This window comes from Rutidosis leptorrhynchoides, chromosome 3, assembly GCF_046630445.1.
Source record: "Rutidosis leptorrhynchoides isolate AG116_Rl617_1_P2 chromosome 3, CSIRO_AGI_Rlap_v1, whole genome shotgun sequence".
Lineage (NCBI taxonomy): Eukaryota > Viridiplantae > Streptophyta > Magnoliopsida > Asterales > Asteraceae > Rutidosis > Rutidosis leptorrhynchoides.
The window spans coordinates 424,745,799-424,754,013 of NC_092335.1; positions in this window are offsets into that span (position 1 = coordinate 424,745,799).

An 8,215-nucleotide genomic window follows, 5' to 3' on the forward strand; every position below is an offset into this window, starting at 1 on the left:
GCCCTCATCCTAAAAAGAAATAAATTTTTAAAAATTTTATTAATTATATGATTTATAAAGTATAAGGTTTTTAATAAAAAAAAAAGTCCAAATCACTGTATCCGGCACCCCATGCGATCACATGGGGTTTACACACCAACCTCATGCGATCGCATGAGGCTGGAAAACTAGCCAGATCAAAAACCCTCAGCGAGTCTGTCTTCCTTACCACACAACACACACATACACGAAACTCTCACAAAATCTCACCAAATTTCATCATTTTTCCATCGTAATTCGTCATTTTTCTTGCTCTAATCATGCCTAGATTCTCATTCTTCAGCAAAAATGTAAAAATTACACACCTAAACTCATAAATTTTCTAGTTTTTGTGATAATTACCAATATTTTACCTAATGCAATTTTGTTAATTTCTAGTGTAATTAGTGTTAAATTGTTAGTATTTTATGCATGTATAACCTAGATTGATGCTATTTAACATGATTTGAAGCCAAAAACTTCAAAAATTTTAGAAATCTATGGTTTGTGTTCTTGAGCAATTTGGGGTTTTTTGATATAAACAGGTTATGGCCGATTTTTGTCATGAATTATTGCTAAATTGAGTAGTGTAACATGTTTAGGTAGTTAAATGATCCAAACATTGATCCTAAACATGATTTATAAAGATTAAAGAGGACTTTTTAGGTACAAAATTCATGAACTTGATTAATTTGATATATTTGCCATTTGAGACTTGTTTAATTATTAGTAATGACTATTTTGACATGTTATTTGAGTTAAATGCTTATGAACTTTGTATACATTTTCATATGTGCTTATTTGAAAAAGTGTAGAATTGTGAAAAATTGTGAAAATGTGTATAAATTTAATTTTGATTTAACATGTTATTGTGATTGTTTTAAATTGTTATTTTGCTAACACTAATGCATATTTGGATGCACAAATTTTGTGTTTAATGTGTTTTACAGAAAGCCGATACTGGAGGTTCAGGAGCATCATCATCTAGACAGCCTGCTCTAGCACCAGAACCAGAAATGCAACACGAGCCAGAACCCGAACAAGAACCACAACAGGAACCACAACAACAGCCTGATCAACACGTACCTTATTATGATGCGGTACAGTTTGTTAATGAATTTTTAGTATTCCCGATGAGGCCGCCAGTAGAATACCCAACGATTCCTGAGCACACTTTGCATCCTAATCTGAGATTTGATAGAAGATGGAGGGATTACGAGACATTTCAAAGAAATAAATTCAGATTGGTAACTAAAAATGTAGAGGTGCCAAGGGTAATCGATTGGGATCCTTTGGAAAGAGTTCAGCTAGCTAATAGAGTCAGACTGTTACTGATTCAGAGGTACGGGAACTCTTCTTTTACAGATTGGGAACATCTTTTCACCATTCGTAGACCTGTATATAAGAAATGGTGTGTTGAGCTCATAAGTACTGTATCACTTGATACAAATATAGTTAGAATAGATGATAGAAGATTTCTTAGGTTTATCCTTGGTGGTAGGATGTACAGAATGTCCATGCTGGACATGGCCAGGGCCTTACAGATATATACTCCTGGTGAGTTGCTACTACCCGATTGTACAAATTTGATTCATTATGGTGAAAGGGTAGATAGCAACTTTGACGCTGACGCCATTTGGAGGCGTATGTCACATTTTGATGTTTTTACACGAGCGGGAGGACACTCCTATACACATATTGACAGAGCCGAGCTTCGTATCATTCATAGATTTTTGGCTAACTCGATTACACAAAGAGGTAACAATAAATAAAAAATAACCTTACATGATTTATTCTACCTAAAGTGTATTCGGGATCCTAGAAGCTTTGTCAATATCCCTTACTGTGTTGGTTTCTATTTATCTAAAATGGTAGAAGGAATGCAGGACGGGAGTATAATAGGAGGAGGTATTTTTGTTACTCTCATTGGAGAGTATTTAGGTGTTGATAGAAACCAAGGGGGTCCATTACAGCTTTGTAGAGAACAGGTTGAGCCTTTAGGATTGAAAGTTTATATGGGTGCTAAGGTATTGAAAAGTAGACGCAACCAGGCAGTACCCTATGAGGGCCCTCATCCACAGGTAGAAAGGGGCTCAGACGAGGAAATGGAGGAGGCGAAAGACATTAGGGATGTCTTACGAGATGCTATTCTTGACGTCCACGTTCGTATAGATGAGGAAGCAATGACGAGCGCGGCCAGACATAGTATGTACGAGCAGTGGAACTCCAAGCGAGTATACGAGGATTATAGGCGACGCCAACACGATAGCTGGTTAGTTCATCAGCACAAAATCATGAGCCAGCTATCATATCAGGTACCAAATAACTACGTACCTACTCGACCTGCTCATTTTCCGCCACACAACCCCAAGATCCGACCACCCTTTAACCGGTATGACTATAACCAAGCCTATCAGGACACCTATAACCAACAATGAAACTCACCTGACGAGATGAACTGGAACCCCTATCCAGACTGATTTAGTTCCATTGGTTATTTTTATGATTTTTATGTTTTTATCTTTTTAATTATTCATGTTTAAACTTATGTTATTGGATATATTTATTTAATTTTTATCATTTTTATTATTATTGTGTACTAATATTTCACATTTAGGATTTGAAAGTGGGATATTAAGTTCCATTTCAAATTGTCATGCATGTTTATATTTGTATTGTATGTATATTGTTGATTGTACAAAACAGGGTAAAACATCACATTTTCAAAGACTGGCATTAAGTTCAGCAAAGACTGGCATTTTCAAAAACATCGCATTATATAATTTTTTCTTTCCTTTTAAAACTAATAGGATATTCAGTGAATGCATCGAGCAAGACGTTCACCACCTTTTGTACGTTCACCACCTGTAACTAGATCAAGACATCTAGCAAATATTACCGCCGTTGATTTTTCTTTAGAATCGTCATCCAGTCGACCAAGTACTCCAATTCAAATTTCCGATAATCCATTTTTTGAACCCGACCTCACAATTGAGAATCCGGATAATATTCAGGGACAATTCATAGATCCTGAACCATTAAATTTTCCTCCGGAACCACCAATCATTCAAACAGAGATTGTTGAGGAACGAACCATTAAATCAGAATTATCTAGTGATTCGGATTCAACAAATTCAATCATGGAAAATCTGGAACCTTTAAGTATGGAAGACCGAATGAGAGCTAAACGCACTGGCCAAGGTCACGCAATTACTCATCCAGACATTAATGCGCCAGATTATGAAATCAAAGGACAAATTCTACACATGGTGACTAATCAATGCCAATTTAGTGGTGCGCCGAAGGAAGATCCAAATGAACATCTTCATACCTTTAATAGGATCTGCACTCTATTTAAAATCCAAGAAGTAGAGGATGAACAGATATATCTCATGTTATTTCCCTGGACTTTAAAGGGAGAAGCCAAAGATTGGTTGGAATCGTTACCTGAAGGGGCGATCGATACATGGGACGTTTTAGCTGAAAAATTTTCTTAAACAATTCTTTCCGGCATCTAAAGCCGTAAGACTTCAAGGAGAAATTGTTACATTCACACAGAAACCAAATGAAACTCTATATGAGGCGTGGACCAGATTTGGAAAGTTATTAAGAGGATGTCCGCAACATGGTTTAGACACTTGTCAAATATTCTACCAAGGATGTGACATCACTACAAGAAAAGACATAGATATAGCAGCTGGTGGTTCCATTATGAAGAAAACCGAAACTGATGCTTACAAAATTATTGATAACACTGCTTCCCACTCACATGAGTGGCACCAAGAAAAAGATATCGTTAGATCATCTAAAGCAGCTAGAGCCGATTCTAGCCATGACTTAGATTCCATTTCCGCAAAGATAGATGCTGTCGAGAGACGAATGGAAAAGATGACTAAGGATATCCACTTAATACGAATTAGTTGTGAGCAGTGTGGAGGACCACATTTGACAAAAGATTGTCTTAGTATTGAATTAACAATGGAACAAAGAGAGAATATTTTATACATAAACCAAAGGCCTGGAAATAATTATCAGAATAATTATCAACCGCCAAGACCGATTTACAATCAAAATCAGAATTATAACCGAAATATTCCATACAACAACCAACAAGGTCCTAACAATCAACAAGTATCCAATAATACTTACAATCAGCAAAGACCTAATTTTCAAAACAAACCACCACAAACCGATGATAAGAAGCCGAATTTAGAAGATATGATGATGAAGCTAGTTGAAACTCAAACGCAGTTTTTCACATCTCAGAAACAAACGAATGAACAAAATGCTCAAGCATTTAGAAATCAACAAGCTTCTATTCAAAATCTGGAACAAAAAGTAAGTAACCTAGCAAGGTTAATAGGTGAAAGAAAACCGGGAAGTCTACCTAGTGATACAAATGCTAACCTCCGGAATGAAACAGCTAAAGCCATTACCACAAGAAGTGGTACAACACTTAAACCACCTGAAATACCTGTAACTTCTGATGAAGCTATTCCTACTCCATAACCTGAACAAGATAAGGAAAAAGAACCGGTAGTTGAAAAGGTTAATGAAGATAACACAGCTAAGAATAAACCTTATGTTAAACCATACCAACCACCACTTCTTTACCCATGTAAAATGAAAAAAGAGAAACTTGAAGCCGAGCAATCCAAATTCTTGGATATGTTTAAACAGATAAATGTAAATCTTCCTTTCATTGATGTGATTTCAGGAATGCCTAGATATGCTAAGTTTTTGAAAGATCTAATCTCGAATAGAAAGAAAATGGAAGAACTCTCGGCTGTTACTATGAATGCTAATTGTTCAGCAGTGCTGTTGAATAAGATACCAGAAAAACTATCTGATCCAGGAAGTTTCACAATTCCATGTTTTCTGGGTAGTCTTAGTTCAATAGAAGCATTGGCAGACTTAGGTGCTTGTATAAATTTAATGCCGTTTTCACTATACACTAAACTAGACCTTGGAGAATTGAAACCAACAAGAATAAGCATACAACTAGACGTGTTCGGTAAAAAACTGACCCTAAGTATAGAGGACGAGAGTGTTACCTTTTCAGTTGATAGAGCAATGCAACAACCACAATCTGCAGATGATACATGTTATTATATTCAAACTATAGATTCACATGCAGAATTGTTGGAAGAATTTTTAGAATTACAAGGAACAGGAGAATGTTCTTTAGGAGAAGGAACTGAACAAATTGATGAAGCTGAAATGTTAGCTACACTAATAGCAAATGGATATGAACCAACAACAGAAGAAATTCAAATGCTAAAAGAAGAAGACAGATATCGATATAAATCATCGATAGAAGAACCTCCGACATTAGAGTTAAAGCCACTTCCAAACCATTTGGAATACGCTTATTTACATGGTGAATCTGAATTACCTGTAATAATATCATCTTCTCTTACTGAAAATGAAAAATCTCAACTCATTTCTGTGTTGAAAGCTCATAAACCAGCCATTGCATGGAAGATTCATGATATAAAAGGAATAAGTCCTTCGTATTGCACACATAAAATCCTTATGGAAGAAGGTCATAAAACGTATGTGAAACGCAAACGAAGACTAAATCCTAATATGCAAGATGTAGTTAAAAAAGAAATTATTAAACTGCTAGATGCAGGTTTAATTTATCCAATCTCTGATAGTCCATGGGTAAGCCCAGTTCAATGCGTGCCTAAGAAGGGTGGCATGACTGTCATTACAAATGAAAAAAATGAGCTTATTCCTACTAGGACTGTAACAGGATGGCATGTATATATTGATTACAGAAAATTAAATGACGCCACCAGAAAAGATCACTTTCCCTTACCTTTCATTGATCAAATGTTGGAAAGATTAGCCGGAAATAGTTATTATTGTTTTCTTGATGGATTTTCCGGAAACTTTCAAATTCCAATAGCACCCGAAGATCAAGAGAAAGCCACATTCACTTGCCCTTATGGTACTTTTGCTTACAAACGCATGCCATTTGAACTTTGCAACGCCCCTGCAACCTTTCAAAGGTGTATGATGGCGATTTTTCACGACATGATAGAAGAATGCATGGAAGTTTTCATGGATGACTTTTCAGTCTTCGGTGATACATTTGAATCATGTTTAGTTAATCTAGAACGAATGCTTATTAGATGCGAACAATCAAATCTAGTTCTTAATTGGGAGAAATGCCATTTCATGGTTAAAGAAGGCATCGTTCTTGGTCATAAAATCTCAAAAGAAGGAACTGAAGTGGATAGAGCTAAAGTAGATGTAATTGCTAAACTTCCACATCCCACCATTGTTAGAGGAGTTAGGAGTTTTCTAGGGCATGCCGGTTTTTACCGACGTTTCATAAAAGATTTTTATAAATTGCCACTCCTATGAATAAACTCCTAGAAAAGGATGCTCCATTCATCTTTTCAGATGAATGTATCAAATCTTTTAATATTCTTAAAGAGAAACTCACTAATGCGCCGATCATGATAACACCAAATTGGAATCTACCGTTTGAACTAATGTGCGATGCAAGTGATTTTGCAATGGGAGCCGTTTTAGGATAAAGGATTGAAAAATGATTTCAACCTATATATTATGCTAGTAAGACGTTACAAGGAGCACAAACAAATTATACAACTACTAAAAAAGAACTCCTTGCTATTGTCTTTGCTTTTGACAAATTTTGTTCATATCTCGTTCTAGCAAAAACGGTGGTCTATACCGACCATTCTGCTCTTAGATACCTATTTTCGAAACAAGATGCCAAACCAAGATTAATCCGTTGGATCTTACTCTTACAAGAATTCGATATTGAAATCCGAGATAAAAGAGGAGCAGAAAATCTCGCCGCTGATCATCTTTCTCGTCTTGAAAATCCCGAATTAGAAGTTCTAAATGAATCGGCCATACAAGGCAACTTTCCTGATGAATATCTATTAAAGATAGATTATAATGAAATACCATGGTTTGCAGACTATGCAAACTACTTAGTATGTGGATTCCTTGAAAAAGGATTATCGTACCAAAAACGAAAGAAATTCTTCAGTGATATAAAACACTATTTTTGGGAAGATCCGCATCTGTTTAAAAGTTGTCCAGATTGAATAATACGCCGATGTGTATTTGGAGATGAAGCTAGTAAAATTTTAAACCATTGTCACACAGGACCAACAGGAGGGCACTATGGGCCTCAACTAACAGCAAGAAAAGTTTATGATGCTGGATTCTATTGGCTTACAATTTACAAAGACGCACACCTTCTTTGCAAATCCTGTGAAGCTTGTCAAAGGGCCGGAAAAATAAGTCAACGTGATGAAATGCCACAAAATGTCATTCAAGTATGTGAAGTATTTGACATTTGGGGTATTGACTTTATGGGTCCATTTCCAAAATCTCATAATAATCTCTATATTCTCGTAGCCATTGATTATGTATCTAAATGGGCGGAAGCATAAGCTCTCCCAACTAACGATGAACGAGTTGTAGTCAACTTTTTAAAACATCTTTTTGCAAGGTTTGGAACACCGAAAGCTTTAATAAGTGATCGGGGTACTCATTTCTGTAATAATCAACTTGAGAAAGTTCTCAAAAGATATGGAGTAACTCATAAAATCTCCACCGCATATCATCCACAAACAAGTGGACAAGTTAAAAATACCAACCGAGCTTTAAAACGTATTCTAGAGAAAACCGTAGGATCAAATCCGAAGGAATGATCCATTAAATTGGAGGATGCACTCTGGGCTTTTAGAACAGCCTACAAAACTCCAAATGGAACCACACCTTTTAAACTCGTCTACGGAAAAGCATGTCATCTTCCAGTAGAAATTGAACACAAAGCATTTTGGGCTTTGAAGACATGTAATCTTGATTTACATGAAGCTGGACGTCTACGATTAAGTCAACTAAACGAATTAGAAGAATTAAGACATGAAGCATACGAAAATTCGTTAATCTATAAAGAAAGAACGAATAAATGGCATGATAAAAGAATCAGAAGTTCAAAAGAATTTAAAGAAGGAGACAGAGTTCTTCTTTTCAATTCACGATTCAAGCTATTTCCTGGAAAGTTGAAATCAAGATGGTCTGGACCATTCATAGTCAAAAGAGTTTTCCCATACGGAACGATAGAATTAATAAATTCAAATGGAATTGAATTTAAAGTTAATGGTCACAGAGTTAAACATTACATAGATAGTCCGATGGAAGT